This window comes from Lathyrus oleraceus, chromosome 5 (genome assembly GCF_024323335.1).
Source record: "Lathyrus oleraceus cultivar Zhongwan6 chromosome 5, CAAS_Psat_ZW6_1.0, whole genome shotgun sequence".
Taxonomy (NCBI): domain Eukaryota; kingdom Viridiplantae; phylum Streptophyta; class Magnoliopsida; order Fabales; family Fabaceae; genus Lathyrus; species Lathyrus oleraceus.
In genome coordinates this window covers 594,424,046-594,432,861 of record NC_066583.1, presented here as the reverse complement: position 1 = coordinate 594,432,861, position 8,816 = coordinate 594,424,046, and the positions used below count along the sequence as shown (strand labels likewise).

At 29.7% G+C, this 8,816-nt stretch overlaps 2 non-coding genes across 2 annotated transcripts; both read right to left on the bottom strand.

Annotated features, from left to right (window-relative positions):
- Positions 1-6,240: 6,240 nt before the first annotated feature.
- Positions 6,241-6,313, bottom strand: TRNAL-UAA (transfer RNA leucine (anticodon UAA)). The gene has a single exon. It is a non-coding gene; the product is annotated as a tRNA-Leu (tRNA).
- Positions 6,314-7,022: 709 nt separating this feature from the next.
- Positions 7,023-7,095, bottom strand: TRNAL-UAA (transfer RNA leucine (anticodon UAA)). The gene has a single exon. It is a non-coding gene; the product is annotated as a tRNA-Leu (tRNA).
- Positions 7,096-8,816: the final 1,721 nt, after the last annotated feature.

Sequence of the window (8,816 nt, the reverse complement as noted above, 5' to 3'; positions counted from 1 at the left end):
ATTAAAAAAAATTCTTTTTTTTTTTTTTTTTCGTTTTTTTTTTTTTTTTTTTTTTTTTTTTTTTTTTTTTTTTTTTTTTTTAGTGATAATGGTGACCTAATGGGCTCAGAATGAAGCCCGAAATTTTTGTTGTCTGTCAGCTTCGCTAGGCGAGCGCGTAGCGAACAGGCCAGTTTGGGCCATTTTCTGGATTGGGCCATCCGTGAGCTGGGCCTTTGTTTCTTCAAGATCAGTGTTATATATGAGTCGGAATGCCTTGCAAAATGTCTTGAAATATTAATGGGCAAATTTTGGGGTATGACAGTTATTTATGTTGAGTATGTTGTAATGAGCTCCTAAGAATTTTAGTATTCATTAGACTTCGACTAATTGTGTACATTTTTTTATATTAGTATTGCATTAACCATATAGTTTTATTTTATTGATTTGTGTTAGATTTTATGAAATAAAACAAAACCATTATAATAGTTCCAATATGAGTGAGTCGCGTACATTGTGTTTAAGGCCGTGTGTCATCCCGATGTGAAAGTGAAACTTACAAAATTTATAAAATTCAAAATGCTGACCAAAAATATTACGACTCCTATTATCTAACCTATTCATACAGGACATGACTTTCTTTAGAATGTATATAATGATATAGAACTCAACACCTTTGTCACAATATAAAAGCAATTTGTATCTTTAAATCGTATCAATTCAAATACCTTAAACTTTATGATAAGATAGTAATAGGGTCACAACTTTACCTTTGAGGACGAGAAAGTTTAAGAGTTTGGTTTTCGTTTAACAAATCATAGAACATAAAATTTACCCAATTTCAATTTTATATGCCTCTCATTCCGCAATGTGTTATAAATAGATGTTAACACCTTTCAAATATACCTGATAAATCGTATAGAAATGATTTTCAAATTATCTAAATAAAATATATAAGCATATTATAATGCGGTGAACGTGGATCGAACACGTGATCTTCAAATCTTAAGTCTAACGCTCTCCCAATTGAGTTATCCCCGCTAGTCATTTTATTGGGCTACTGATTGATATATTTTATGTATGATACATTAATTGTTAATTTTCTACTCTCAGTTGATACTAAACGAATGAAAAACAAGAATAATGTTATTTTGACACAAAATTTTGACCTAAATTAGATGTTAGTCACAATTTTCATATGTCATTAATGTTTATTTTAATGATGGGTCTTAAAGATAACAAGGTCCTTTAACTTATTAACCTTAAACATGGTTTAATGAACCACACATTTTAATATTATTTTAAGTGTTGAAATACAGATATGTGTCTTTCAATCATCCAAACTCTGTTGAGGTTAATGGTTTTAAACTGATTGGTTATTCATGTTGAGTATGTTGTAATGAGCTCCTAAGAATTTTAGTATTCATTAGACTTCAACTAATTGTGTACATTTTTTCATATTAGTATTGCATTAACCATATAGTTTTATTTATTTGATTTGTGTTAGATTTTATGAAATAAAATAAAACCATTATAATAGTTCCAATATGAGTGAGTAGCGTTCATTGTGTTTAAGGCCGTGTGTCATCCCGATGTGAAAGTGAAACTTACAAAATTGATAAAGTTCAAAATGCTGACCAAAAATATTACGACTCCTATTATCTAACCTATTCATACAGGACACGACTCTATTTAGAATGTATATAATGATATAGAACTCAACACTTTTGTCACAATATAAAGGCAAATTGTATCTTTAAATCGTATCAATTCAAATCCCTTAAACTTTATGATTAGATAGTAATAGGGTCACAACTTTACCTTTGAGGACGAGAAAGTTTAAGAGTTTGGTTTTCGTTTAACAAATCATAGAACATAAAACTTAGGCAATTTCAATTTTATATGCCTCTCATTCCGCAATGTGTTATAAATAGATGTTATTACGTTTCAAATATACATGATAAATCGTATAAAATTGATTTTCAAATTTACTAAATAAAATATATAAGCATATTATAATTCGGTGAACATGGATCGAACACGTATCCTTCAGATCTTCAGTCTGACGCTCTCCTAACTGAGATATCCCCGCTAGTCATTGTTTTGGGCAAGTTAGTGATATGTTTCGTGTATGATACATTAATTGTTAATTTTCAACTCTCAGTTGATACTAAACGAATGAAAAACAAGAATAATGTTATTTTGACCCAAAATTTTGACCAAAATTAGATGTTAGTCACAAATTTCATATGTCATTAATGTTTATTTTAATGATGGGTCTTAAAGATAACAAGGTCCTTTAACGTATTAACCTTAAACATGGTTTAATGAACCACACATTTTAATATTATTTTAAGTGTTGAAATACAGTAATGTGTCTTTCGATCATCCAAGTTCTGTTGAGGTTAATGGTTTTAAACTGATTGGTTATTTATGTTGAGTATGTTGTAATGAGCTCCTAAGAATTTTAGTATTCATTAGAATTCAACTAATTGTGTACATTTTTTCATATTAGTATTGCATTAACCATATAGTCTTCTTTATTTGATTTGTGTTAGATTTTATGAAATAAAACAAAACCATTATAATAGTTCCAATATGAGTGAGTCGCGTTCATTGTGTTTAAGGCCGTGTGTCATCCCGATGTGAAAGTGAAACTTACAAAATTGATAAAATTCAAAATACTGACCAAAAATATTATGATTCCTATTATATAATTATTCATACAGGACATGACTCTATTTAGAATGTATATAATGATATAGAACTCAACACTTTTGTCACAATATAAAAGCAATTTGTATCTTTAAATCGTATCAATTCAAATCCCTTAAACTTTATGATAAGATAGTAATAGGGTCACAACTTTACCTTTGAGGACGAGAAAGTTTAAGAGTTTGGTTTTCGTTTAACAAATCATAGAACATAAAACTTAGGCAATTTCAATTTTATATGCCTCTCATTCCGCAATGTGTTATAAATAGATGTTAATACCTTTCAAATATACCTGATAAATCGTATAAAAATGATTTTCAAATTTACTAACTAAAATATATAAGCATATTATAATGCGGTGAACGTGGATCGAACACATGACCTTCAGATCTTAAGTCTAACGCTCTCCCAATTGAGTTATCCTCGCTAGTCATTCTTTTGGGCTACTTAGTGATATATTTTGTGTATGATACATTAATTGTTAATTTTCTACTCTCAGATGATACTAAACAAATGAAAAACAAGAATAATCTTATTTTGACATAAATTTTTGACCTAAATTAGATGTTAGTCACAAATTTCATATGTCATTAATGTTAACTTTAATGATGGGTCTTAAAGATAACAAGGTCCTTTAACTTATTAACCTTAAATATGATTTAATGAACCACACATTTTAATATTATTTTAAGTGTTGAAATATAGATATGTGTCTTTCAATCATCCAAACTCTATTGAGGTTAATGGTTTTAAACTGATTGGTTATTTATGTTGAGTATGTTGTAATGAGCTCCTAAGAATTTTAGTATTCATTAGACTTCAACTAATTGTGTACATTTTTTCATATTAGTATTGCATTAACCATATAGTTTTATTTATTTAATTTGTTTTAGATTTTATGAAATAAACCAAAACCGTTATAATAGTTCCAATATGAGTTTAAATCGTATAATTCAAACACCTTAAACTTTACGATAAGATAGTAATAGGGGTCATAACTTTACCTTTCAAGACGAGAAGGACCTCCTTTGAACTGTACATGCCTTACCACTAGGCTAGAGAGGTTGTTGTTGAATGTTTACGCAATGAATAAATATTAATCTAAATCTTGATTAAGATAGATTGATGAATTAATTGAGTATTATACCTCCGTTTTGGACACGGCCGGATGCGTTAGAAAGATAACGTAAAGGGCTATTATTATTGTTCCATGTTATAAAATATTATGTGATTTATAAATGCCATGAATTTTATCATGATGAAAATTACATATTGTTGTTATGTGGAAGGTGAAATAACATGATTAAAAACCTTACAAAGATGAGTGAGGGAACCTAGAAGAATAATTTGATTAATAGCTTAGAAAGATAATCTAGGTTATGGAACATGTGAGATACATGTATGAGAATACGGTATTCATTCGTACGACGCTTATGTGAGGTCGTGGACGAATTGTTACCATGTTTGAGAATGAGACGCATTGTATGGAACATGCCATATTATTATTTGCGTATTATGGTGAATGAAGTCACCTATGATTGATGAATTTGTTATGGTTCGTGGAACCAATGATTATGGAACCGATCATGTATTCAGAATGTATGTTTTTCTATGGTGGTACACATCTCTTGTGGTATGCTTAGATGAGTAAGCATTGGGATGTGGGACCAATGATTCGAGCCTCAAATGGGTTTGAGCCCCAACCATGGCGGACATGGGGGAAAGGTGGACACCAAAGTGGGATAAGGCCCATACGGTGAAAGAGACTCAAAGTGGGTAAAGTCCCATACGAGTGATGGTTCTCAATAGTGGGTTTAAGTCCCATAGGGGGACCGGATATCAACCGCGAAAGTCGAATCATACGAGCATGCATGAACCGAGGCTGGCTTAGACGTAAGTCCGATCGGGAATTGATGTTTCGTGATCTGAATAATGGTCGTGGTTGAGTTATGAGAACTCAGATGCATGTTGCCATACAATTGCAAGTTAGTTCCCCATTGTTCAAGTCTTCGTTCCCTTGTTGACTTGAGTTGGATATGAGTTGAATATCGATTAGAATACCCTGTAGAGCCGAGTGGACCCATAGGATAGGAGAACTCACTGAGATTATTATCTCATCCCATCATTGTTGTTATTTTTCAGGTATTCTTTACAGGTTGGATCTAAGAGAAACTGTTATGGATGTTTCAAGGGTTGCTGTTCATTATGATCTTCCGCTGTGGAGTTGTGTGCAATGAAGATATTGTACATAGTTCTTAGATTTTTATTGTTTAGGCATTATTGTATAACATGTTCCTTTGATGTTTTAGTTTGGACATGTATATATATTGATGCCATTAGGCACTTATGTTGTGACAGTACCAAAATTTAACACTTGTATGATATTATTCTAGATATATATTATACGGGTTGTTTCATTACGTTTCAAATTAACCTGATAAATCGTATAAAATTGATTTTCAAATTTACTAAATAAAATATATAAGCATATTATAATTTGGTGAACATGGATCGAACACGTATCCTTCAGATCTTCAGTCTGACGCTCTCCTAACTGAGATATCCCCGCTAGTCATTGTTTTGGGCAAGTTAGTGATATGTTTCGTGTATGATACATTAATTGTTAATTTTCAACTCTCAGTTGATACTAAACGAATGAAAAACAAGAATAATGTTATTTTGACCCAAAATTTTGACCTAAATTAGATGTTAGTCACAAATTTCATATGTCATTAATGTTTATTTTAATGATGGGTCTTAAAGATAACAAGGTCCTTTAACGTATTAACCTTAAACATGGTTTAATGAACCACACATTTTAATATTATTTTAAGTGTTGAAATACAGAAATGTGTCTTTCGATCATCCAAGTTCTGTTGAGGTTAATGGTTTTAAACTGATTGGTTATTTATGTTGAGTATGTTGTAATGAGCTCCTAAGAATTTTTGTATTCATTAGAATTCAACTAATTGTGTACATTTTTTCATATTAGTATTGCATTAACCATATAGTCTTATTTATTTGATTTGTGTTAGATTTTATGAAATAAAACAAAACCATTATAATAGTTCCAATATGAGTGAGTCGCGTTCATTGTGTTTAAGGCCGTGTGTCATCCCGATGTGAAAGTGAAACTTACAAAATTGATAAAATTCAAAATACTGACCAAAAATATTACGACTCCTATTATCTAATTATTCATACAGGACATGACTCTATTTAGAATGTATATAATGATATAGAACTCAAAACTTTTGTCACAATATAAAAGCAATTTGTATCTTTAAATCGTATCAATTCAAATCCCTTAAACTTTATGATAAGATAGTAATAGGGTCACAATTTTACCTTTGAGGACGAGAAAGTTTAAGAGTTTGGTTTTCGTTTAACAAATCATAGAACATAAAACTTAGGCAATTTCAATTTTATATGCTTCTCATTCCGCAATGTGTTATAAATAGATGTTAATACCTTTCAAATATACCTGATAAATCGTATAAAAATGATTTTCAAATTATCTAAATAAAATATATAAGCATATTATAATGCGGTGAACGTGGATCGAACACGTGATCTTCAGATCTTAAGTCTAACGCTCTCCCAATTGAGTTATCCCCGCTAGTCAGTTTTTTGGGCTACTTATTGATATATTTTATGTATGATACATTAATTGTTAATTTTCTACTCTCAGTTGATACTAAACGAATGAAAAACAAGAATAATGTTATTTTGACACAAAACTTCGACTAATTGTGTACATTTTTTTATATTAGTATTGCATTAACCATATAGTTTTATTTTATTGATTTGTGTTAGATTTTATGAAATAAAACAAAACCATTATAATAGTTCCAATATGAGTGAGTCGCGTACATTGTGTTTAAGGCCGTGTGTCATCCCGATGTGAAAGTGAAACTTACAAAATTTATAAAATTCAAAATGTTGACCAAAAATATTACGACTCCTATTATCTAACCTATTCATACAGGACATGACTTTCTTTAGAATGTATATAATGATATAGAACTCAACACTTTTGTCACAATATAAAAGCAATTTTTATCTTTAAATCGTATCAATTCAAATACCTTAAACTTTATGATAAAATAGTAATAGGGTCACAACTTTACCTTTGTGGACGAGAAAGTTTAAGAGTTTGGTTTTCGTTTAACAAATCATAGAACATAAAATTTACCCAATTTCAATTTTATATGCCTCTCATTCCGCAATGTGTTATAAATAGATGTTAATACCTTTCAAATATACCTGATAAATCGTATAAAAATGATTTTCAAATTATCTAAATAAAATATATAAGCATATTATAATGCGGTGAACGTGGATCGAACACGTGATCTTCAGATCTTAAGTCTAACGCTCTCCCAATTGAGTTATCCCCGCTAGTCAGTTTTTTGGGCTACTTATTGATATATTTTATGTATGATACATTAATTGTTAATTTTCTACTCTCAGTTGATACTAAACGAATGAAAAACAAGAATAATGTTATTTTGACACAAAACTTTGACCTAAATTAGATGTTAGTCACAAATTTCATATGTCATTAATGTTTATTTTAATGATGGGTCTTAAAGATAACATGGTCCTTTAACTTATTAACCTTAAACATGGTTTAATGAACCACACATTTTAATATTATTTTAAGTGTTGAAATACAGATATGTGTCTTTCAATCATCCAAACTTTGTTGAGGTTAATGGTTTTAAACTGATTGGTTATTCATGTTGAGTATGTTGTAATGAGCTCCTAAGAATTTTAGTATTCATTAGACTTCAACTAATTGTGTACATTTTTTCATATTAGTATTGCATTAACCATATAGTTTTATTTATTTAATTTGTTTTAGATTTTATGAAATAAAACAAAACCGTTATAATAGTTCCAATATGAGTGGGTCGGGTTCATTGTGTTTAAGGCCGTGTGTCATCCCGATGTGAAAGTGTAACTTACAAAATTGATAAAATTCAAAATGCTGACCAAACAATTACGACTCCTTTTATCTAACCTATTCATACAGGAGATGACTTTCTTTAGAATGTATATATTGATATAGAACTCAACACTTTTGTCACAATATAAAAGCAATTTGTATCTTTAAATCGTATCAATTCAAATACCTTAAACCTTTCAAATATACCCGATAAAATAAAATATATAAGCATATCATAATGCGGTGAACATGGATCGAACACGTGACCTTCAGATCTTAAGTCTAACGCTCTCCCAATTGAGTTATCCCCGCTAGTCATTCTTTTGGGCTACTTAGTGATATATTTTGTGTATGATACATTAATTTTTAATTTTCTACTCTCAGATGATAATAAACAAATGAAAAACAAGAATAATGTTATTCTGACACAAAATTTTGTCCTAAATTAGATGTTAGTCACAAATTTCATATGTCATTAATGTTTATTTTAATGATGGGTCTTAAAGATAACAAGGTCCTTTAACTTATTAACCTTAAACATGGTTTAATGAACCACACATTTTAATATTATTTTAAGTGTTGAAATACAGAAATATGTCTTTCGATCATCCAAATTCTGTTGAGGTTAATGGTTTTAAACTGATTGGTTATTTATGTTGAGTATGTTGTAATGAGCTCCTAAGAATTTTAGTATTCATTAGACTTCAACTAATTGTGTACATTTTTTCATATTAGTATAGCATTAACCATATAGTTTTATTTATTTGATTTGTGTTAGATTTTATGAAATAAAATAAAACCATTATAATAGTTCCAATATGAGTGAGTCGCGTTCATTGTGTTTAAGGCCGTGTGTCATCCCGATGTGAAAGTGAAACTTACAAAATTGATAAAGTTCAAAATGCTGACCTAAAATATTACGACTCCTATTATCTAACCTATTCATACAGGACACGACTCTATTTAGAATGTATATAATGATATAGAACTCAACTCTTTTGTCACAATATAAAGGCAAATTGTATCTTTAAATCGTATCAATTCAAATCCCTTAAACTTTATGATTAGATAGTAATAGGGTCACAACTTTACCTTTGAGGACGAGAAAGTTTAAGAGTTTGGTTTTCGTTTAACAAATCATAGAACATAAAACTTAGGCAATTTCAATTTT